The sequence below is a fragment of the Salvia hispanica genome, unplaced genomic scaffold, assembly GCF_023119035.1.
Source record: "Salvia hispanica cultivar TCC Black 2014 unplaced genomic scaffold, UniMelb_Shisp_WGS_1.0 HiC_scaffold_321, whole genome shotgun sequence".
Taxonomy (NCBI): domain Eukaryota; kingdom Viridiplantae; phylum Streptophyta; class Magnoliopsida; order Lamiales; family Lamiaceae; genus Salvia; species Salvia hispanica.
In genome coordinates this window covers 84,784-108,431 of record NW_025952049.1, presented here as the reverse complement: position 1 = coordinate 108,431, position 23,648 = coordinate 84,784, and the positions used below count along the sequence as shown (strand labels likewise).

General features: G+C 39.5%; 1 non-coding gene and 4 pseudogenes across 1 annotated transcript; 3 read left to right on the top strand and 2 right to left on the bottom strand.

The window, feature by feature from the left end:
* Positions 1-935: 935 nt before the first annotated feature.
* On the top strand, positions 936-3,198 carry LOC125198916 (annotated as a pseudogene).
* Positions 3,199-13,161: 9,963 nt separating this feature from the next.
* Positions 13,162-17,325, top strand: LOC125198915 (annotated as a pseudogene).
* A 1,095-nt stretch (positions 17,326-18,420) lies between these two features.
* LOC125198914 lies at positions 18,421-20,114 on the bottom strand (annotated as a pseudogene).
* A 534-nt stretch (positions 20,115-20,648) lies between these two features.
* LOC125198918 lies at positions 20,649-20,804 on the top strand. Its single transcript, XR_007172485.1, has one exon. It is a non-coding gene; the product is annotated as a U4 spliceosomal RNA (small nuclear RNA).
* A 12-nt stretch (positions 20,805-20,816) lies between these two features.
* Positions 20,817-23,407, bottom strand: LOC125198904 (annotated as a pseudogene).
* Between the last annotated feature and the right edge of the window lie 241 nt (positions 23,408-23,648).

The following is a 23,648-nucleotide window of genomic DNA, read 5'->3' as shown; positions in this document are numbered from 1 at the left end:
AATTATGATTATTAATATGTATGGTAAGGTTCAAATTACAAAGACCTACATTGTGAATATATACGATGGGTAGTATACTAGTATTGATCAAAAGCTACTAAATGCTACTCCTTCTGCCAACATTTATAGTCTTATTTTGACTCGTCATGAGTTTTAAAAATTATTTGTTTGTGAAAAAAAATAAGAAAAAGAGTTAATAAAATGTGGACGCACTTTTATATAGTAGTATTTGTTTTATCTTAGAATGTGAGAGTAATGATTTAGTTGAATGGTGGGTTTACATACCTAAAATGAAAAAAAAGCAAATGAGATTTTAAATTACGGACATCTAAAAATGATAAAGTGTGACTTTAAAATCGCGAGATAGAGGAGTACTACATAGTAGTAGTATACAAATGTTCATCCATTTTGTAATTTTAACATAGCATTTGTAATTACTATCCTTAATTTTATTGTGAAATTAACACACTCATTTCTTTCTTTTGTTTATTAATTTGATATGTCAAGCGTAAGTACTACTAACTTATTCAAAAATACGAAGACCGCTCAACCATATTTTGGTGATGTTGGATTTGGTGAGGCATACGACGTACCACATCAACTATATATGTAGCGACCATAGAGATACACACTCTGAGTAATTGATGTTATCACATAATAGTAAAAAAAAAAATTATAGGCAAATGAATACTAGTATAAATTTGAAGATTACACCACGATGGACTCAAATACGATATCTTTAGCCTCTTATACATCACCAGTATCGTTAGGCCACATTAATATAGTGATGGTGTTCCTCGAGAGGATCATGATCAGTTATACAAAACTATTGATTGTGAGCTCCCACACATCCAACCAAAATAAATACCTAAATCCCCACCCAGAAAGATGATTGAATCCCATCTCACTTCCAAAATGGAAACACTAAATCTCTATATCTCCCACTCATATATGCCCTCTACATCCTCACAAAACACTTCCTCCACAAGCTCCAAAACCTCCCCCACCCCTCTCCTCTCCCTCCCCCTCCTCAGCCACCTCCCCCTCCTCAAAAGCCCCTCTACCGCTCCCTGGCCGCCATCTCCGCCCGCCACGGCCCCCGTCGTCCTCCTCCACTTGGGCCCCCGCCCGTCCTTCGTCTCCTCCCGTCCGCAGCCGAGGACTGCCTCTCCAAAAACGACGTCGTCTTCGCCAACCGCCCCCGCCTCCTCGCGGGAAAACACATCGGCTACAACTACACCTCCCTCGCCTGGACCTCCTACGGCGACCACTGGCGCAACCTCCGCAAGGTGGCCTCCATCGAGGTCCTCTCCACCCACCGCCTGCACCTCCTGCACGGCATCCGGGCGGACGAGGTGCGGGCCTTGGCTCGGGCCCTGTCCCGAGCCTCGGCCCCGTGGACATGAAGGCGGCGTTCACGGAGCTGACGATGAACGTGATGATGCGGATGATCGCCGGGAAGAGGTACTACGGGGAGAAGGTGGAGGGCGGAGAGGCGCGGCAGTTCAAGGAGATCGTGGCGGAGTCGCTGCGGCTGGCGGCGTCGAGCGTGGGGATTTCGTGCCGGTGGTGAGGTGGCTTGGGGTGGGAGGGGTGGAGAAGGCGATGGTGGAGCTGCAGAGGAAGAGGAATGTGTTTATGCAGGAGCTGGTGGAGGAGAGGAAGAGGAAGTTTAGGAACTACAGAGATGGGGAGGAGGGGAGGATGAAGACGATGATTGAAATGTTGCTGGCGTTGCAGGAGAAGGAGCCTGAGTATTATACGGATGCCATTATTAGGAGCTTAATGCTGGTAATTAATTCTACTACCATCATTTTAATCTGATTTATTTGATTTTTTATATACTGTACTTATGAACTCTTCTAACACATATTGAGAGCTTGAATGAATTTAATCATATTTGAGTGGTTGAATCATAATAAATGCAAAAACTTTAATGTGCAATGATACATGTAGCACATGCCTCATGTCACTGGTAGATGGAGGTGGGTCCGTGCAGATCGGACTCTTCCATCCGGGAAAAATTTTTTATTTCCTTGGTTCTATTGAAAGTGACACAGGAGTACGTTTTAGCTTTTGAGATGATTCACTCTGAGTGATACTTCCTCCGTTCCTTATTAATAAAAATATTTTTTTTGGCGAATTTAAGAATAGTGTGTTGAAAAGATAGTGAAAAAAATAAGAAAGAATAAAGTCAGAGAATAAAGTAAAAACATGAATTACTTTTAGATAAAACTAAAATGGGTTTATTAATTTGGAGCTTACCGAAAAAAGAAAAAATGACTGATAGCTAGTGCGATTAGGGGGAGTATCTTTTTAAAATTGCAAATATCAATATTTATATTTTTTTATAAATATTGTTTGCCGATTTACCCTTTGAATTCAGGCTTTCTATATGCCACGTGTCACAGCTTCGTCTTGCCCAACCCTTTTTGTCTAATCCCAACACGATAAACGTTTTCTGGATTCAAAGTTAATTCAACTGCTCAAATTAATTGTTTGGTTCTAGTCAAAGTTGGCAGGACCTACCGTAGGAAAAACAAGTCCAAGGGTTTGAATAATAGTAAAAGGGAAATAGTGGAGTACTTAAATTATAGTCATGTCAACATTTCCGTCTAGAGTGTAAAATTGAAGTATGATTGTCCAAATAATTAAAATTAACTTCATAGATTTATTAAAATTAAAATTATATGGACTCTTAATCTTGTGTTCAGGTGATGCTAATCGCCGGCACAACTCCGCCGGACGATGGAATGGGCTCTTTCTCTCCTCCTCAACCACCCGACGACCTCGCAAGGCCGGGCAGATCGGCGGCCAAGGTCGGCCACGGCCGCCTCTTTGCGAGGCCGACATCGCCAACCTCCCATACCTCCGGTGCATCATCAACGAGCAGTGCGAATGTTCCGGCGGGCAGCTGCGATCCCCACGAGTCCTCGCCGAGTGCGTCGTGGAGAGCTACGCGTCCCTCGGCACGATCTTTGCTTGGTGACGCGTGGGCCATCTGCCGACCCCAAGCCCAGGACCGGCCGCGAGTTCGGGCCGAAGCGGTTCGAGAAGCTCGCGGCTACAAGAGACGGCTTCGATGCCGTTTGGCGGCCGGCGGCTTGCCCGGTGAGCCCTCAGTGCGCATGGTGGGAGCTGCTGGGGACGCTTATTCGGTGCTTTGATTGGGAGAGGCCGGGGAGCTCATTGATATGAGCGAGGGTTGGGTTGTCGATGCGAGCGAGCGCGCCGTTGATGGCGTATTGCGAGCCGGCTGTAGCGGCGGTACAGCTAGTATAGAATGTGGAAGGACAAACGTCTAAAGTTTGTATGTGTGAGTTGTAAGTAATATTCGATTGCCAAATAAATATAAATTTTAAAGGACTATGATGGACTCGAACTTGATCTTTGATGCGGATATCGGCAACTACATCGCATAGCTGACACATGCAAATACCATAATGTTACAAAGCTATGAGCCTATAGAAGTGATCATGTTCAAGTAAGGTCGTAATACTTAAAAATATGGATAGTCACTCTCAATTCATGAAATCGGATAATCGAAAACTAGTTTCCAAATTCTAAGATTATTAACCAATAATAACCATGATCAATTTAAAATGATTATAGACTTAATAGTCTAGTATTTTGGATTTTACTTAATGGGCCTTGAGCCCATTGAGAAAACAGTAGAAGCCCATCTTGACTTCGTTTGGACCATCAATGGGTCATTCTCCATCCATCCCCATTGACAAAACTCTACAAAATTAAGGTTAATTTTATACTCCATATAGCTCTTTTTGTCATTTATATGCCAATATAACAAATAATAATAAATTATACCGGATGCAATAAAATATTCTTGTAAATCCAAATTAAAATCTTGGTATATGATATAGCCCCCAAAGCAAAATTTAAATAGAAAAGTAACATATTTATGTTTTTTTAAATAGGATGGCTATACTGAGAAAAAAATTAATGGGCTATATATAAAATTTAATGATTGTAAATGAACTTATAGTAGTACTCTGGGTAGCCGATTGTTATACTACCTCCGTCCACGAAAATTGTCGGTTTGACCGGACGCAGTTTTAAATATAATGGAAAGTGAGTTAAAAAAGTTAGTGAATTGTCGTCCTCTTTTATATATTAGTTTTATAATAAAATGTGAGTAGGAATGAGTTAGTGGAATATGAGTCCTCAAAAATGGTAAAAGTGAAATGGGACAAATTTTGGGAAGGACGAAAATGGAAAAATGGGACAAATTTTCGTGGGGAGGTAGTAGTTTTTTTTATATTTGATATTGACAAATGTAAGTACAAAATTCTACTACGAATTGTCACTCGATGAAAGGAAATATCAATGCTCAAATACATGTCCACCCATATCCATATTTCCTACAATTTATTTAATTACTGAAGAACGTGTTAAACTGCATTCGCCTTTTAATATTTAACCAAAATTGTTTATTGTTTATTGTTAATTGAATGTACCATTTGGATGATCGAAATTAAAAGAAGATGAAATCTGTATTATAGTAAATTAAATGAAAAGACGATTTCTATATTGAATATAGATTAAATGAAAGACGAATTATATACTGAAAATCAAATTTGGAGACATTTTGTTACTATTCTCGATTCAGCTGAAAATGGATCAATTAGGCGTGAACAAAGAAAGTAGTAGTAAATTTTGATGAAAAAGGTTATGTATACATAAAGTGAAATTAAATTTCAAGACATTTTTTGAAGTGTTAGGATAATTTGAGTTCTTAAACGTTACTTATGTACCATATATTTTCACTAAGGTGGATAGTTCAACAATTAATTCTAGAGTAAAGGCCAAACGGTCTTGAATTTTGGACTTTTAAGATTTTGGTCATAAACTTTATCTTTTGGATTTTTTGGCCCTGCACATTTCAAATCGGATCACATTTGGCCCTCTTCAATAATTAGTTAATTTTATAGCAGTCAGGGTTTAACCCAATTTTGACCAAATTAGATTTTTAATTCTGTTTTTTAAGTCACTAATTAATTCCCTAATTATTTGAAGCAAAGAGAAAGAAGAGAGAGAGAAAGAAGAAGAAGAAATAGAAGAAAGCTCATCACATCGATGACATTTGACGCGGGACCACCCTCCCCCCAAGAAATCCCCCTCTACTCCGATCACAACCACCCTCCGCCCTCTTCCGCTCCATCCCCTGACGACGACAAGGCCTAGAAATTTTATCAATTTGAGTTGAGTTTGTATTGTAGTAGTATTTGATGGGGTGGATATTGATGGACTTTCATTTGGGATGATTATTTATTTGGCCCATGTGTTATTGATTTGAGTTGAGCCCAAATGACTACCTCTTGCCCCAGATTTTGCCACGTGCACTCTCCTCGGATCCGCCCCTGAGCCGTTGGATTGTGGAGTGTGTTAGTTATGTGAGTGGAGAGACTCTTGAGTCCCCATTCTATCGAACTCTCTCTCTTGCTACCGAGACCTAAATCTCTCTCTCTGTCTTCCCTTTCTTCTCCGATGGATCTTCCACCATTCTTGGGTGATCTCTCACGGTTTCTTCGGTGATTGAACAAGTGTGAGTGGTGGTGAAGGCAACTGCCGGTTGTGAGGGGTTGTGAAGAACTAGGGTTTGGTGTGTGGGTTTCTTGCGTGAGATTGTGTTCGGTGCTTCCTATCCGTGTGGTTGAGTCGTGGGTTGTTGTTTTTCCGGTGAGGATTGATCTCTAGTCGGGTTCAACGGTGCTCCTTGAACTGGTTTTGGTTGAATAGATCAGGTTTGGGAGGTCACGAGCCTCTTTGATCTATTATGTTATCTCTTGTTCTTTTGTTTAACTTGCCTTTTCTTTATAGATCCAAGAGGATCTTGTTTGGTTTTTTGACTTGTGTGTTCAATGTGCGGGTTCTTAGGAGATTTTGTTGATACATCAAAACCCTAGATTAGCATATTGACTATAGTTGTAATAGTTGATAGTTCTTTGGTTGTAATCTTGACAATTGACAAAATCGATCGCGTGGTTAAAGTTTGGGTGAGCTTAGAAGAAAAAAGGGGGGTCTTGGTAAATTTAATCGCCCCTTCGGTCCCTACGGTGGTAATGGAGCCACAGGGGGGAATGGGTGACCCCCAAGTCGCAAGTGGGCAAGTGGAATCCTCCTTCGAGAGGGGGTTTCCCTTTTCGGAAAATTCGCTCTTGGTTTTATTCTTTTTTTTTTAGTGCCAAATATAGGCTTGGGCTCTTGTTTTACGGAAAAGACATTTTTTGGAAAAGACTTAGGATTTTGGTGCTCTTTTATGTGTTGCTTCCGTTGGTTCTTGTTTCTCTGTGATCTTGTGATCTCATTTTACTTGCCCAAAATTTTTTCTTGCCCCCAAGTGACCCCCCCGCCCTCCGGTAGTGAGTGATTCAGGGGGGATAGGTTTGAATCTTGCTCGGGGATCAAGGATTTGGGGTCCCCTCTAAGTTGGTTGTGTGTTTGTCCTTGTTTGCTTGTGTATGTTTTGCGTTATTTTGAAAAGGCTCTGTTTTTGTCTTTTTTCCCGTGTTCTTGGAAAAATGGCTAAAACCTGTTAAGGGTTTTTTTAAAAATGGAAAAAATGATTTTGCTATTTGGAAATGAAAATGAAATGTTTTTTAATTCAAAAAAAAGTGTTCAAAGTTGTTGATGGTACTTTCCCGAGGATATTTATTTAAAGGATAAAATTGATGAAATGAATGACCCTTGGGCTTTTATTGTGTTAAATTTTCGATTCGTGATTGGAAAAGGGTTGATCATGAAAGTTTTTGTTGAAATTAAAAAATTGCTTGATACTATTATTTTTGAAACCTCGATGTCTTCAAAAAATTTAAAACCTTAAAAAGTTTTTTAAAATTTTAAAACGATCTTGCAAAAGATATGGATGACAATGTAGATAGGTTTGGAAGCTTGTTGGGTTTAAAAGATGAATGATAAAACAATAGATGAATACACTAGCATAGCTTTGATGAATGGCATTTGGGTTCCTATAGTGGCGTTGGTTTCCCTTAAGTATGGTAGAGATTAAAATCTCCCAGACCTTATTATTAGCTCCTGAAATCTAAAGAACTTGAGCTTAGGGGGAGGGTTCTTTTATAAGGAAAAACTTATAACAAAATTTTAAATGTCAAAGGTAGATCTAAATCTAGAGGGGGGGAAGGAAAACCCAAAGGAGGTTAAGTAATGGCTTTTGAAAAAACTCTAGAAAGAAGTTTAGGTCTAGGTCTAAAATGGGATCCAAAAAATGGGGAAATGTTTTAATTTTTGGTGAAGTTGGGCACTATAAAAAAGAAGGCACTAAATTTTTAAGAAAAGTTTCCCAACAACAATACCCCCGGGTTTAAACCTTTGTTAATGTGGCTACTTATGAAAAAATTGAATGATTTTTTCTTTGGGATGATCGCAATTTTTGAATGCCCTTTTCTTGGGCCCCCTTTTCCTTAATGATTGAATTTTGATTGGATGTACTTATCATGTGAGTTTTCCCGGGGAAATGTTTCTTTGAAACCTTAACTAAAACTTTTGTGTCAATGGTGATGACAAAAAATGTAAATTCTTGGTATTGGCAATTTTGTGTTTGAAGTTTTAAAATGGTTATGTTTTTCAAATTAAAAGGGTGTTAATATGTTCGGGTCTTTCTATAACCCTTTAATGTCTTATCTTTTTCTCTTGAAAAATGAGGGGATGGGGGGGAAAATGGGGGGAAAATTTGTATGAAAAGAAAAAGGGTCTATGTGCCTTTTTAAAGCTAAAAAAAAATTTGGGTTTTTATGAAAAATTTTTTTTGTGCCCCCCTTTACATGTGAAAAAGCTTTTTGAAAGTTGTTAAATTTATAAAACCATTTTTGTGGCATAATAGGCTAGGTCCATGAGTGCTAAGGCCAAATATTCTAAAAAAGCATGCCATCCTAGGAGACTTGTGTTTAAAGGGCTTTGTGTTAGGGGTGAGGTTCTTAGGAGACTTTGTTGATACATCGGGGAAAACCCCAAATTAGCATATTGACTATAGTTGTAATAGTTGATAGTTATTTGGTTGTAATCTTGATAACTAAACAAAACCCTTTGATTAGAGTTTAGAGCTTCCTAATGAAGAAAAAAAAGGGAAAGGTAAAAGTGAATCCGTACCTAACGATCCCCCGGGGGACAATTGTTTACCGTTAAATGCATTTGGCGTTTTTTTTATTTCCGAAATTAATAATTAATTTTTTCCCCTACAATTATTGAATAGCAGTTGGACCGGGCCCAAGTAATTAGAAACTTGAATACCCTCTTATCCCAATAAAACTTCCTCCCAAATGCAAGTGCGAAGGCACCGTAAAAAGTATAAGGAATCATTTTTAATCTTGATACCAGCGGAGGGGTGGTTGTGGTCGGGTAAAGGGGCATTTCCTGGGAGAGGTGGTTTTTGCTGCTCAAAAGCCATGGCTTATGTGATGAGTTGCTTCTTCTTCTTCTTTTTTCTTTTCTTCAAATAAATTAGGGAATTAATTAGTGACTTAAAAATCAGCTTCTTCTTCTTCTTCTTCTTCTTCTTCTTCTTCTTCTTCTTCTTCTTCTTTTTGCTTCAAATAAATTAGGGAATTAATTAGTGACTTAAAAGAATTAAAAGTCTAATTTGGTCAAAATTGAGTTAAACCGTTGAGTTAAAAAATTAAACAAACTATTGAAATTTACAAGGGATTCGATTTAAAATGTCAGAAAAAAAACCCAAAAAAAAAAATTTAAAACCAAAATTAAAATGATCATGTGTTAAACACTTTCCCTTTTACTCTTAATTCTAATTATACATAGTTGGGCATTCTAATTCAGAGATGAAACTTCAATTATCCAAAATAAATTTTAAAAAAAAAACGCCAAAGAAAACAATGGTGCAAATTATTCCCCCGCCATTCGCGGCATACACTAAAAAAATTTCTCACGTACTTCTCAATTTAATTTTATATTTTTATTGAGTTTCTTTATTTAATGTTACAACTATGACTATTAATCAAGTTTTAACACCACTATATGTTTTGATTATTGGTTGTCAAAACGAATTTCAGTAATAAACTTTTCTTTTGAAAACGGTGTGGAGAAACTATTCTTTTACAACCACCACCAAAATCTGTTTTGACTTTTTTTGCATCATGCATGATTAGTTAGGTGGTGTCTTTGATTTCAAATATGACACCATTAAATATGATATTTAGTATAACTTTATTGGATGATATTTCAAATATACTTACGAAGTGCACGGAGCCCCCAAAAATAACAATACAATGCATTTTATAACACAATATGACAAATGATACTAATTGAAATGCTAAGATCAATTGATTGTACACTATCAAGGTGTGACTTAATGGTTCATCCATCCATGAAAAATATTCATTTTATTATTTTAGAATATCCAAAAAAAAATAGCTTCATTTAATTTCTAAAATAAAAGTTTTCCTCCCATATTTTATCATTCTTTTTTTCCATACTTTACATCTTTTTCCCTACTTCTCTTACTTTACCTATTCTTTTTTTATTTTACTAATTTCTTTGATTAAAATTCTTTCTTTTTAAAACGGATATTTTTTTGACTAAGGGAGTAATTAAATTACATATGATTGGAATTTGTAAATTTAATATTATAATTACCAAAAAAAATTTAAAAAATTAACTGCTCATTGGGTTTCTCTAAAAACGACTGGATAGATGCAAGTGTAAAGGGAATAATAATCCAATAACGTAATTACCCAATTTACACAAATTTGCCTTTTTTTTTAAACGAAATAGAATACATTGCAGATAATGGAATAATGGTTGGGTATAGTATGCGAGCATGTGATCTTGCTCCGTTTTCCTCTTTGGCATTTAACATCTTGCTGATTCTTTTTTTTTTTTAGAATCTCAACTTTTGGAACGGTTGACTTTGACTTTAGTCTTTTTCTCTCTATTTTTATGTATTTTTTCCCATGTGGCATGTGGTGAGTTTGGAAATAAATTTGATAATAAATGTTGTTTAGTCTACACCATACTACTTAATTTTTAGATGGTTTTAATTAGTTAGTTAATATAATAGCGAGATAGTATAATACCCCCTTTCCCCAGAAGAAAATTTTCCTTTAACGTTTAGAATAGGTCTTTTTTTTTTTGACATTATGAAAAAGTCATTTCCTTTTTAAAAAATCAAACTTTTTTTACACCTACTTTCTCTCTTTACTTTTTTTTTTCTTCATCTCTCTCTTTATTATCTCTTTACTTAACTACCCCCATTTTTTAATCTCCCAAAAAAAGTTTCATCTCCATTACTATGGAACGGAGAGAATATAGAAAAAGACAAAAAAAATTTTTTTTTTAATATAATTAAATTAGTAATATGAGTGAAAATGGTTAATAATCACGATATACTAAAATTATATTTTGACATCGTAAAGGGAACAAGATACATTATCATAGCCCATCTTTTGAGAACAAAGTAATTAAACAAAGATAATAAAAATAGACATGATCTTAGGGCACCCTTTAAACCCCAAACCGGGTTTTTCCCCAAGTCCCCCCCGTCAATTTTCCCCCTAAATTTGGGGCCCTGGCCACAACCCCAAAACCCCGGCCACAACTGGGACCACAACTTTCATTTGCACTATTACACCTATGCCTATTTTACTCGTAAATAAAAACGATAACAAATAAAACCCAGAAAATTCATTGTTACAAAAAAAAGAAAATTACAAATCCCGAAAAAAAAAATTACAAATCCCAAAAATAGAAAAATTGAAATCTTAGAAAAAGAACTACTTTTTTTTCATTTGTGCGCGAAGGATTATCATCTCGGTGAATTCGAGCTCGAACTCCCGACATTGTCGGTATCCTCGATGTCAAATCCTCTCCCCTTTGCAATAATACTTATTCCGACAAAAGTCGAATCTTGTCCAGGAAGGATTGGGCGGGGGCGGCATCGGGAATTTTGTTCCTTTTTCCCTTTCTTTTTCTTTGCCCCCCTTTGTGCCCATCGGACGGCTTTGAGTACCGGGGGAGAGGGAAAAATGTTTGTCATGGATCGATTGGCGGGCCTCCTTCGCCCGGGGTAGTGTCCGGGGGAAAATTTGGTTTGCCCCGCCCCCACCCGGGGTACTTCGGGCTCTTCTGACCCCAAACTTCCAAAAGTCGAAGAGGGTGCTTCTTCCCGTGGAATTTTTTGGCCTTGTCCACAAGGGCCTCTGGTGCCCGTCCCCATGGGGCTCGTTTGTCCCGCCATTCCCTTGTTCATCTCCCCCGGACCCCCCCCAAACCGTGGTATGCTCGACGGCCGTCTCGACCCGTTGTCTTTTGCAACCCCCGGAACGCTTTGGTTTGGGTTCCGTCAAGCTCCCGAGACTTGACAAAGTTCTTGACCCTTGTTCTTGGATATTTTTTTACCCTCCTCATCGGCAACCTTGCCCTTTTTTCCCCCCTCCTTGAGTGGGCTCCTTTCCCCGGGTCTCGTTTTCATCAAGGGCATTCCATGTCCATATTGGGAGGGAACCCAATTGGCGTTGCATTTGGATCGGGTGTCGGGGGCAATTCCGTTCTGGATTGCGAAATTCCACGGCGTTTTTTGTTAAACCAATAAGAACCAAAAAATGTTGAAATACTAGAGGATTGAGAGTAGTTTATGGGGAAAGTATTATAATGGAGCAAATCAAATGTATAAATAGAAAAAAAAAAAAATCGGGGGGCTTGCGCCCGGGCCCAACCAATTTAAAGTCGGGAGGGGAAAAAAGGGAAACCCGGGATATAACGCCCCGGGGGGAGGGGCTGGGGCCGGGGGGAAGCAAACCCCGGGGGGGATGCGTGCCTAATTTTTTCGGGGCCGGGAATCGCGAGGCGGTCCGGCCCAGTGCTTTAAAGGGTGTTGGGCACAAATATATATGACAAACCAGATGATCCCTTTGTTGATTTTTAGTCAATTCCATAATTTCATATGTTGCCAATTAAATCATAATACTGCATTTTTTCGATTGTCTCACGAGACTAATTTTTGGGGTTATTCAATAGGTTTAGTTACAAACCGTAGTCGTAAATGAAAAAAATTATCCCATCCATGTGATTATAAATTTCAACGAAAATTAGTCTCGTTATTTGATGATTGCAAATTGTTGTAATAAATCGATTTAATTTGCAAGCTTTGATTTATAATTATGACTTTGATCATATTCAATCAAAATGGTAATTTAAACAAAATTTGGCCTATATATCGAAAAAGCATTTTGTTGATGCTTTTTGTTTGAGGATTTAGCTTTCACATTAATTGGATAGCTGAATTCAATGAATTCTGCATTAATTATGTACAAATCGTGACTAGTGAAATACGAGGGTTTAAAAGTGGCGTAAAAACAAATAAAATCCACATCAATTAAAGATGTCTATCCTCATCATCTAAGTGATTAAATATGACTATTTTTGCATGATCTCTAATTATTGTTTTGACGTTGTACATAGTAATTAGTTTTAGTATATCAAAATGCGAATACGCGTTTTATGTATACGTGTGATACTCAATCGCATATTTGATCTAAATTTTGTGTCTCTGGCAATTTAATTTTTAGCTTTTAATAATTTTGTCTTAATTTTTAATACTGTATTTAGAGTTTTAGAGTAAAATCAATCTTTAAAAAACCACCTTTGTGAATATTTTAAATGTCAGAAAATAAACAAATTTTGTCACACTCAAAAACCAGCCAGAAAAATAATATAGTTTGATTTACGTCCAGAAAATCAAACCGTCTTCGTATAATATATAGGTGATGATTTTAATGAAACATTTCTTAGACGAGATAAATTATGTTAAATTACTGTTACTATTTAATAATTACAAATAAATTTAGTTATAATGTTTTTTCTGCTAATTTTAAAGTTGGACGAATGAAAATGTAATTCGAAATTATGATTTTTCATGCATTTTGCCATTCACTTATATAAAATGACAAAGAAAAAGAAATAAGAAAGAAAAAGCAAAAAAAAAAAAAAAAGTCACTGTTCACTACTCTGTTTGCAGTTTGTTAGTCACACTGTATAAAAAGGGTGAAACAAAAAGAAAAATGCTGTGCTTCTTCCAAACGTCATTCTCTCTCCTTTTTCCTGACTATACATACACACTAGCAGCAGCAGAGCGCAGCAGCTGCCAATCCCATCTCCCTCTGCATTGCTGCCACCATGGACCGAAAGCAAGGCTTCTTCTCCGCTCTCAAGCACGAAGTCGTCCGCGGCCTCTCCCCGGCCCGCTCCCGCTCCCGCAGCCCCTCCCCTCCGCTTCGGGCCTCCTCCGCGCCGCAGGCGCTCCAGCAGCCTCGGCCCGCCCGACATATACATGTCCAGATCGGGCAGCTTCCGCCCCGCCCCGAGGCCCTCTCCCCTTTGCGCGAGGGCCCGGACTCCTCCGACCCCAAATCCGAGCGGTGGGCCAATTGGCTCTGCCGCGCCCCTTCCGCCTCCGCCGCCTCCGATCTGCGCCTTCTCCTCGGCGTCTTGGGTGCGCCGCTCGGCCCGTGCACGTTAGCAACAACGAACCCCTCCACACCTCTGCATCAAAGATACCCCCATTGTTAGTCTCTCTCTTTCCCTTCTTGAAAATCCCAATTTGGTGTAAAGACTCGATTTTTATGATGATTAAATAGAAATTGGTGAGAATCTATGATGCATCATCCAATTCTTCATCAACTTCACTAAATGTGTTCGTATTTGTGTGAATAATGAATATTCTCCATTAATGAGCTTGGGCTCCTGAGATGAACTGGAGCAATAAATGCTGTTTATAGAGACGGACACGAAGGTGCTGAAGAGCACAAACTCGGCCAATGAGGCCGAGTCTGGTAGCTTCGAGTTGTGGCAGATGAATCCCGACATGTGGTATGTCGAGCTAGCCCTCGGAGATAGCAAGGTCCAAGCTGGCTGCAACGGGAGCCTCGTGTGGCGCCCCCCTCCGCCGCGCCCTCCAGGTATTTGAATGTCCGCAGTTTGGTAGGATTGATAATTCATCTATCTTGGAGTTATACGACTAAAAACGGCATAAAATGTGTTGTTTAATCATGTTTTGTTTATTTATCTTCCCTGCCAAACTGCCCTAAATGAATCTTATCTTTTGATTTTGGGATGAGTTTTCCTGTTAGGTCTTTGAACTCGATTTGGGATTTTGTAGGGGCTTGATCCGAGGACGACAGCGAGCATGTTCGTGAACTCGAGGTGCACGGGTGAGAAGAAGATCGACGGTGAGGATTGCTTCATCCTGAAGCTCTGTGCGACCCCACACGCTCAAGGCGAGGAGCGAGGGGCCGGCGGAGATCATCCGACACGTATTGTTCGGGTACTTCAGCCAGCGGGCGGGGCTGCTCGTGCACTTGGAGGACTCTCACTTGGCAGCGGATACAGGCCAACGGGGCGAGGCCGTGTACTGGGGGGCGACCATCAACTCGCTCCTTGATGACTACAGGCCGGTTGAGGGGATCATGATCGCCCACTCGGGGAGGTCCGAGGCGACCCTGTTCAGGTTGGGAGACGGCCATGAGCCACACGAGACGAGGATGGAGGAGGCGGGCCGATCCAGGAGGTGGCGTTCAACGTGTCCGGGCTGTCCATGGACTGCTTCATTCCTCCCGCCGAGCTGAGGTTCAGTTCGATCAGCGAGGCGTGGACCTGCCTCAGGAGGATAGGGCGAAGAGGCGGCCGCGTATAGGGCCAAGGTGGCCGCGCTGGGGGTCCCACGACGGCATTGTGGTGAGGATGGATGTGTGATGACATGTGAGTAGCAATTGAAGAGCTTCTTCCATTTCAAGAAAATTATTAGTAGCATAGTTGGAAAATAGAAGGCTGATCAACTGAGGTAAGTAGTGAAGTTGGGAAACTAAACTTAGCCAAATTCTGTTTAATTTGTATATATTTTGGGAAATGAGTCTTTGGTTCTCTATGTCAACAATTAGCAAAATTTCCCCTTTTTGTCTAAATTTAATTGTTATCTTTATGTTGGATGAGCTTGAGTTAAGAGTTTTGGAGTGTGTGTGAATTGGAAAACTAGGAGTGGGAAATATGGAGTGATGATGATTAAGCGTGGTTGGGTGGTTATGATTATTGCAATGAGATTCTGCAGAAAGGGAGTTTTACAGATATGTTTAAATTTGTGGGGAAATGATGTTTTAGTTCCTTCTTGTCGCCCAATCAACTATTTGACAATAATATGGTTAGTAATACTAATATGTGTAGATTAATCAAATAAAAGCCTAGAATGATAAATATAGAAGCTTGAGTATGGCTAAATCGATAGTTCCAAGTTAATTATGATAATACAAGCACTAATCATATACTAGTATTTAATTGCGTTTGAGTGTGGAGATGGCTCATCATTACTCTAGTGCATGGCCCTTTTTATTAAAACCAACGATACACATTTGAATTTGATAATGACGACACACTAAATGAACCTAGTTTATTATTAAGGTTGAGGCTAATTTTTAATACCCAAAAACGTGTTAAGCAACTGACAATATATAATAGTAGAAAATAGTATATATCTATTGGTCATAAACAAATTACAATGATTATATTAACATCGTTTGGTACAGTAATGAAAATTGATTAATTAAGTTGGGGCAAACACTAAAACATGGTCCACGCTTACTGGTAGAAATCATGTTTAATGGAGTATCAAATAAAGTGTTAAAAGTGGACCGAAATAAAAACATCTGATAGTAATTCACTGTTTACGAAAATTCTAAAAAATTCAAAAATACTAAAATATATGAAAATTTTAATTTCATCATTCATCCAACTTGTTATGATGCTATTAAGCTCGTGAAGCCTGTCAAGTTTAGATTTTTCGTGCATTTAAATGTCTGAAGACGTTCGCTTTCGTTGCTAGTTATTTCTACTTCATGAATCATTAACGGTGTTCCACCCCCCGGGCTTTGAATTGCTGCACTTTAAAAGGTAGAACTGTATGTGGTCCGTTGTTTGCCAACTTACTAGAGATTAATTAGTGCTGTTATATGAACAAAGAATTAGGACAGACCTCTCGTAGAAAATAATAAGCTGCTTGGGTGCAATTTATAGATCACTGTTTATCATTTACTCAACCTGCATGGTCAACTAATGTTCCTTGTATCTCCATCTCAAACGAAACCTGATCCATAGGTTCGTACGACTCATGATGGGTGATTTCAAACCAGATTGCAATTTCCTATGATATGGAAATGGTAATATATGGTATCAAATGACATAGTGACTGAGACATGTAGAAACCATTACCTTGCTTTATTCATCAGAATGCAGAATGCTTGTCTAGGCAGCGATAGATTTCGTCACTTTTCCCAGAAAAAGAATGTAAAATAAGGTCTTATATGAACAGAGGGAGTAACTTTTATTAGACATGGATATATTTATATTCTGCGCTGGTCATGCAGCAAGAAAGAAGATATTTTCTTGAACTTGCGTCACTCTTTCTTTCAGGTGCACCCTTGAACATCTTTGGACTTGGTGCAGGTAAAATCTTGCAAGAATATGCTACTTACTATGTCATTGTTGGTGGTGGCTGTGGTGTCGGGTTGGGGCTTGGGTGGGGATTTGGTTTGGCTTATGGCAGTTGGTACTATAGTCCGGTTTAACATTCCAAGGTGTCGAATTTGCCAATAAACATGGTGAAGAATGAGATGTCAAAAAATTGTCAAAGGAGTAGTAGAAAAGTACTTTTACCTTCCATTGTATTCAAAGTTTTTGTGTTTGGAAATTTAATGAATAGTTTGATTTCGTATGTCATTTGCTTGGCACAAAAAGGGTTCATCATGTTGTGTTGCACTTATAGTCTTATTTTTGGCAGCTGATTTCTAATGTATTAAACATGATATTTATAAAAGGTATTATTGCAAAGCCTGCAGCATATAAAATAGCATCTCAAAAACTTGCCTTTCTATATAAAACATTAGATAACTATACGATAATGCTGTTTTCTAGTTCAAACATATGTTTTGTAGATGTCCAGAACTGGACTATACAGAATCAAAAAAATTTATATACAAGCTGTCTTCGATACATGACACCAATGAGACAACAGAAGCGAAAATGACAGAAGTTTCTGCCGGGAAAAGGCTAAAAGATCATACCAACATATGGTACAACAGCAGCCCCCAAAGATATAATGGTACAACGAGCTCTTCAGCTACAACACACAGATTGATACTACAACATATCGGTCAAAAGCAGCAGCTTCAAAGATATAATGGTACAAGGCTCTATCAGCTACAACACGCAAAAACAAAACGGGGTAGTGGGACCTCTCATGGTGTTGCCATAAGCATGAATGCTAGATTACAGTTCTATCAAATAGTTCTATGAATGCAGTGTATCATCATTTAGGGAGGCAGGTGAAGCCATTGCCCCTCGATCTTTTCCATAGATGAATCTGAATTAGAATGGAGAAACGAAGCTCCTCCTCAGATTGAACGCAAAAACCCAAAAAAAACTGCAGTTGAATAACACAATAAGTATGTTTATATTAAAGCACAATTACAGAGTTATAACAGAACAGACCAATTATAGTACTAGGAAATGCAACATAGTACAGAAGATAACAGCAATTCAAGGTGAATTTAAAATTGCAGTTTCTATATACACATCAGGTTTTCATGATTCATGTATGGTTTGCCATTTATTTCAAAACACAAAAAATTTGGGAAACACTACTGTGTTAAAACACTCATCTTTTTTTTAAATTCAAGAAAAAAAGTATGCTGAGATATAATCAGGTTTCATATTCACCTAGATTCCATTTCTTTATTTCTTGGTTCATAATCGTGTAATCCTAGTACTATTTAATTTCTTTATAAAGTAAAAAAAACAAAATTGTAATTATTGGCAGCACCATAAAAACTTGTTTTAAGCCAAAAAATGATATAAAGACAGGCCCTAATCTTAGTTTGAAGAGCTAAATCTGTCTACAAATTTAAAATGTTAAGACTTTAAATTAATTCAGGAAAAGGGAACTACTGTTTGGGGATCCAGACTTCTAGAAATTTCATATTTCCCAATTCTCAATAAATGATCTACACATTTTCACAAAATTTTAAGCAACTCCAATCGTTTGCATGAAGCAGGGACTAACAAAAAAGAGCAAATTATGATACAAAATTACATATTTTCCCCTACCTTGTAGAAAAATGGATGAAAAATTTGGACTGTAGTTCATTCATGTCCCAGAAAATTTTGCATCATTTAATCCGGGCCCATAAAAGGAATATCAGGACAAAATTTGAAAAAGGTATAAAGAACTTTTAAGGGACAGGTAAGGGAATAATCTCATATGTACACTTCATACAGCAAAGTGGAGGGGGGATTAATCTAGTCTAGTAAAACTGTGTAACCTATAACTCAAGGAGAAGGGTCAAAAACACAATAAGACATCAAAAAAACCATTATCAAATTGAGATTCGATCAAATCTTAAGTACCCCAACTGAACCATTCCCGAAATGACACTATCAAATAGAAACAAGCTAATCGGAGGCTCACCAAGTAAGCAGAATATGAGAATGAGGGAAAAAACTTAATTGAAAAGGGGGCCGGGCTATTTGCACATGATACTGGGATCTCAAGCTGTCTCTGGATAGTACCATACCAACCATACCATTGCTTTTCATAATCATCACAGCCTTCAAGGCAACTTTTACTCTTCTCATAGCATGTAGTAACCCCCCTTCATGTACAAAGAAAGTTATGATCAAATTAGCAACTCAGTTATACATAGATTGATAACAACTTAACAATAGAAGATAATAGTAGATATAATTGATTCTAACTCTAGTCAGATTTGAGGCTCCAGCCTCCTGAGGCCCATCATCAGTAAGCTTTAGTTTCTTGTAACCCCTTCTTTTACCACTTAATTCACATGGATGATTCCATGGTATTTAAGAATCCCGAAAAAATAGGTATCTTTCGGGGAGGGTCGGGTTTTTCACTAGATAATCGTGCAGAGCATCATCAGCTACCACAATCTTCCAGGCTAATGTCTGCACTTTCCCCTTTTTCCTCCGATGACCTGCAAACTTGTCCCCCTTACCCTCTACCCTTTAGCCAATTCAACCAAATGAGATGAACTCCTCGAACACTCCCTTATTCACTTGTTGATCAGCCTCACCTTTTCCTGCCCCCGCCCCCGGGGGTAGCATGAGCTTTCCATAGAGTTTACTCGGGGGAAAATAATGATTGTCCTGAAAGAAACAGTGCAAGCTCATTTCGCTCCCTTTATCCAACCGCACCCAAGGCAACGGAGGCTTGCCTTGTCGTACTTAGATTCATTCAAAAAGGTTTCAACTTTTTTTATTTGATTCTCAATTGCAACAATGAAATTTCTATGCCTATCCTTTTCATCATCGGCCCAGGGTTCTACCAAAGGGGAACTCGATCTTTTCAGCACGTCCAAAAATTTTTCCAACTGCAATCCCAAAACCCTTTCGAATACGTAAAGCAGAAAACATATCGCTACACAATACTACAAGTTTACAGAGATAAATCATTTCAATCATATAACATAAGCAAATAACCTGCCACTTGGTTGTGCCATGATTTCTCTGAAGATCTCTCCGAAGCTCATCCAAATTCCAAGAACCGGAGGGCTCCTTGATGGCATGAATCCATGTTCTATATGTCGATTCCATCCTTCACAATTAATTTGATAAATTCGATCAGTTACACCAACCGAAGAATTGCCCAATTTAAAAATTCACCACCACAAAACAATAGAGAAAAATGAAAAAATAGGAAAGTTGTTGAAGGCACCTGTCGGCAGATTCCTGAACGTCCTCTGCAGCAGAGAAAAACGGATCCTTTTCCCATCTATCAAATGTGGATGTCATTTTCTCACCCAAAAACACAGGCCCTTAAATTAAATCTACAAATTGGAGCTAAAAATAAAACTGGCGCAAATGAAAGATGCCCAGAAAACAATAAGCAAAGCCCTAGCTGGCGCAGATCAATCTACCGGGACAAAATTGAGGTGTAATTGAATGAGAAAACGGAATTGTGGGAAAACGGCGGTCTTTTTCTGGATTTGGGAATAACAATTGTTGTATCGTGAAGCTGCAACTACGGAGAAAGAGGTTTTTTCCTTTTTGCAATCATCTAAATACAACGGTGTCGTTTTCGGTTCTTGGTGTCTGCGGTCAAAATGATTGTGCTTTTTTTTTTTTTTTTAATTGAAATTCTTTTTATTGTAGACTATGCTCTCCAATTAATCATAGATTCATAATTATCTTTAATTTAGGAAATATTGGCATTTATCATAAATTTTGATTGACATGTGTTACTCTCACATGCGATTAAAATTCTGATGATGTTCATAACTTTTTAAAGCATTATTTTATCGATTAGTAGTATGTATGTACTGTATAACTAAAATCAATTAAAAATTTAATTAGAATTAAATTACTATAAATTGGATCACAATGGTCTAATAAATGAGAATGTTTAGTCATACAGCCGCCGGCGCGGTGATGTCGGAGAACCAAAAGGAATCCATCGGCAATTGGAGATGCCACTAATGGAAGCTCATGCTACAGCATTTTGCTCGGGAGGTAGGCATACTATTTATCCCACATCGCTGTTACACTGAAAATGCGAGTGTAGCTTGTTGTATAAAAGGGCGAATAAGTGGAACCGGAAAAGTATCTTTGCGCTTGGGGCAATGACGCAGCTAGCGAGGTTCTAACTGAGGCGCGTCTATTGCTGGTTGAAAACTATTTCCAAACCCCTCTTCGGCCTGCCCGGGCTTGACTCGGGCTGTTGAGAATTTTCGGAAGGTCTCCCTTTCTTGGGGAAAGACCTACAATAACAGTTGCAATTTTAATAGCTTCATTGCTATTTTAATTAAACCAATGTGCTATGCTTATTCATTACATTTGGGGAAGCAGTTAGCTTCTAGAGGAGATCTAGTGGCAAGATTTTAAAGAAAATGATGTATGCATTTTGGAATGTATATGTCTCACAATCAAATCATTATTGCTTGATACTACTATGTCCAACTAAACACAATTGGGCTACCAACAGTGTGCTTCCCATCTGACCATTCCAGATGAGCAAAGCTGCTTGTTCCTGAGGGCATAGACGTTGCAGCGAATGTCACCGTGTAAGTCTTCTTCTCGTTGGGAGCGCTGAAGCTGAGCACTTCCGGCTGAACCTTGATCGTGACTGAATCCGTTTCCTGAGAGACCGAGGCCTTATAAGTTGCTGGATCTCCCACATTTGTCAGGCTCCTCGTATATTTGACAAATGTCAGCGCGCTACTACCACCACCACCTCCACCTCGAGGCCCTGAGGCCGTCTCAAGTGGAACAGCAAAAGACGGTAATTAAGATCTGCGACGCTGTATTTCACGCCCGCCTTGCATTGATATTCTTGCTTCGCGACGAGCTTTATCATTCTAGAACTGTATCCTATGGCACACAGAAAATCTACGTAGTTGCTGGTCGTTGCATCGTATACTAGACCAGGGTGTAGCGCGGATAAAGGGTCCACATGTCCAGCACCATAACCAAACGGTGTGGATGGCTTTCCAGTTGCAATGTCTTTTATCCTTTCTCCATTCTTGTATCTATTGTAAGCCGTCGTCATCAGTGCTGATTTTATAGCTGCAGGGCTCCATTCTGGATGGGCGGCCTTAACGAGCGCTGCTAGTCCGCTTATGTGAGGGCAGGACATGGACGTGCCAGAAACTATGTTGAAGTCCACGTGCCGGGTGTCCTCAGCCAATCCTGTCGGACCGACCTTTCCCTGTCCAACCACCAAGTATGTTCACACCCGGTGCTATCAAATCAGGTTTCAGTATATCAGGTGTGATTGGATTTGGACCTCTTGAGCTGAATGCTGCCAGGACAGGTGATGGCTGGACTCCGAGCTGGGTGCGCCCAGATGCAACTGTGGCAGTCGGATTCGCTTCTGAAAAGGCGTATTTCTTTATCTCCTCGCCTGGAGCCTGGCCTACTGCTGCTGTGGGTATAAAATGCGCGTCAGCAACCAGCTCTTCTCCGAATGCCTCAGTGTTTGCTAAAATCATCCGATCCCACCGGCCTCTTTAACTGCGAGACCTTTCTGTGCCTCGGGTTCAGCCCTCGGTCGCACACCACGATCTTCCCCTTGGCCTTTTCCTGGATTAGGCCTCCTTCGATGCAGAGATTACCATTGGATGCTTTACTGATATTGCCAGCATAAACTAATGGGACTAATGAGACAGGTAATAGTTTCCCACTGTAGAGTGATTCCCCTGTTAGCTTTCTACCGTTTCCGAGGGTGATATACGATGGGAACTGCCGGTCCATCGTGCCAGCCCCCACTGTAGTTATCCATGGCGCGACATTAGACAAGCTACCTGGACGCGGCCCTCCATTCCCGGCTGAACATGAGACAAAAACTCCTTTAGACGCTGCTGCAAACGCTCCGATTGCAACGGTGTCTAGGAAGTAGTCATTGACTGATCCACCAAGTGACAGCGACAGGATGTGGACACCGTCTTCGATTGCCTTGTCCATCGCCATTAGTATGTCGCTGCTGAGGATCTCCCAGCCAGCATACTTTGTACGCTGCCACTCTCGCGTGCTTGGCCATTCCGCGTGCTGTGCCTGCAGCATAGCCGAAGAGACTTGCTCCAACCACGGCTGATCCAGCTGCTGTGGTCGACGTGTGTGTTCCATGGCCGTCGTCGTCCCTTGGGGATCTGGATTCTTTAGTCTCGTCTACTGGTCCGTATGCTGCTTCATACCCTTGCGAGAAGAACCTTGCGCCAATCAGTTTGCGATTGCAGCTCGACGGGATGAAGGTTCTGCTTGCTTCACACGCCCCTTCCAGCCGGGAGGGACCGGGCCCATGTCCTTATCATCGTAGCTACTTGATTCGGGCCACCCTGTGTCCAGCACGCCAATGATCACGTCACTTGGCGTGCTGGACTCATCACTGTTGAGGATTCCGAGGAACTCAGGTGATCTGGTGGTGTGGATTTCGTATCTCTTATCCTCTTGAACCAAGAGGACTCCCGGTTTCTCTTCAAGCAACCGAGCCTCGTCTGCTGTTAGGCGAGCCGAGTATCCATGGACAACGTTGTTGTAGGTGTAGAGCTTGCTGGCAGTTTGTGATACTGAGTTCAGAGAAGAGTCATACCACTGCAGGTGATTGTCGAAGCTTTCTGGCACGCTCGACTTGTCCATGTGAACTATGAATGTCGTCTTCTTCTGTCTGCTGATGCAAAATCTCTGCATCAACTAAGGAGCGACAAAGAAACACAAGTGTGAGGATAATAAGCACAGACATCATGTAAGTTCTCCAAAGAGTTTGAGATATGTGTTTTGTGTCTTAAATTGATACACTCATACTGCCAATCACTTCTTTTGTGTGGAGAGCTTCCAAGTAGTCATACATACATATATAGTCATAATCTGGTCCCACATTAAGTTAGAAGCAATTGGAGAGAGATGATTCCATTGGTATAAGATTCCATTATTCATCTACAATCATGTAATAATAAGAATCTTTTTGCATCATTACTTTTGGTCTCTCTCCTATTTTGTAATGGCATTCTTGTCTTTTGTATTTTTACTTGTAAGTTTGTATAATAGTAAGTTATAACTATATGCCCTGTTTTGGTGATTTGGACGGTTTGATGTTTCATGTTATTGGA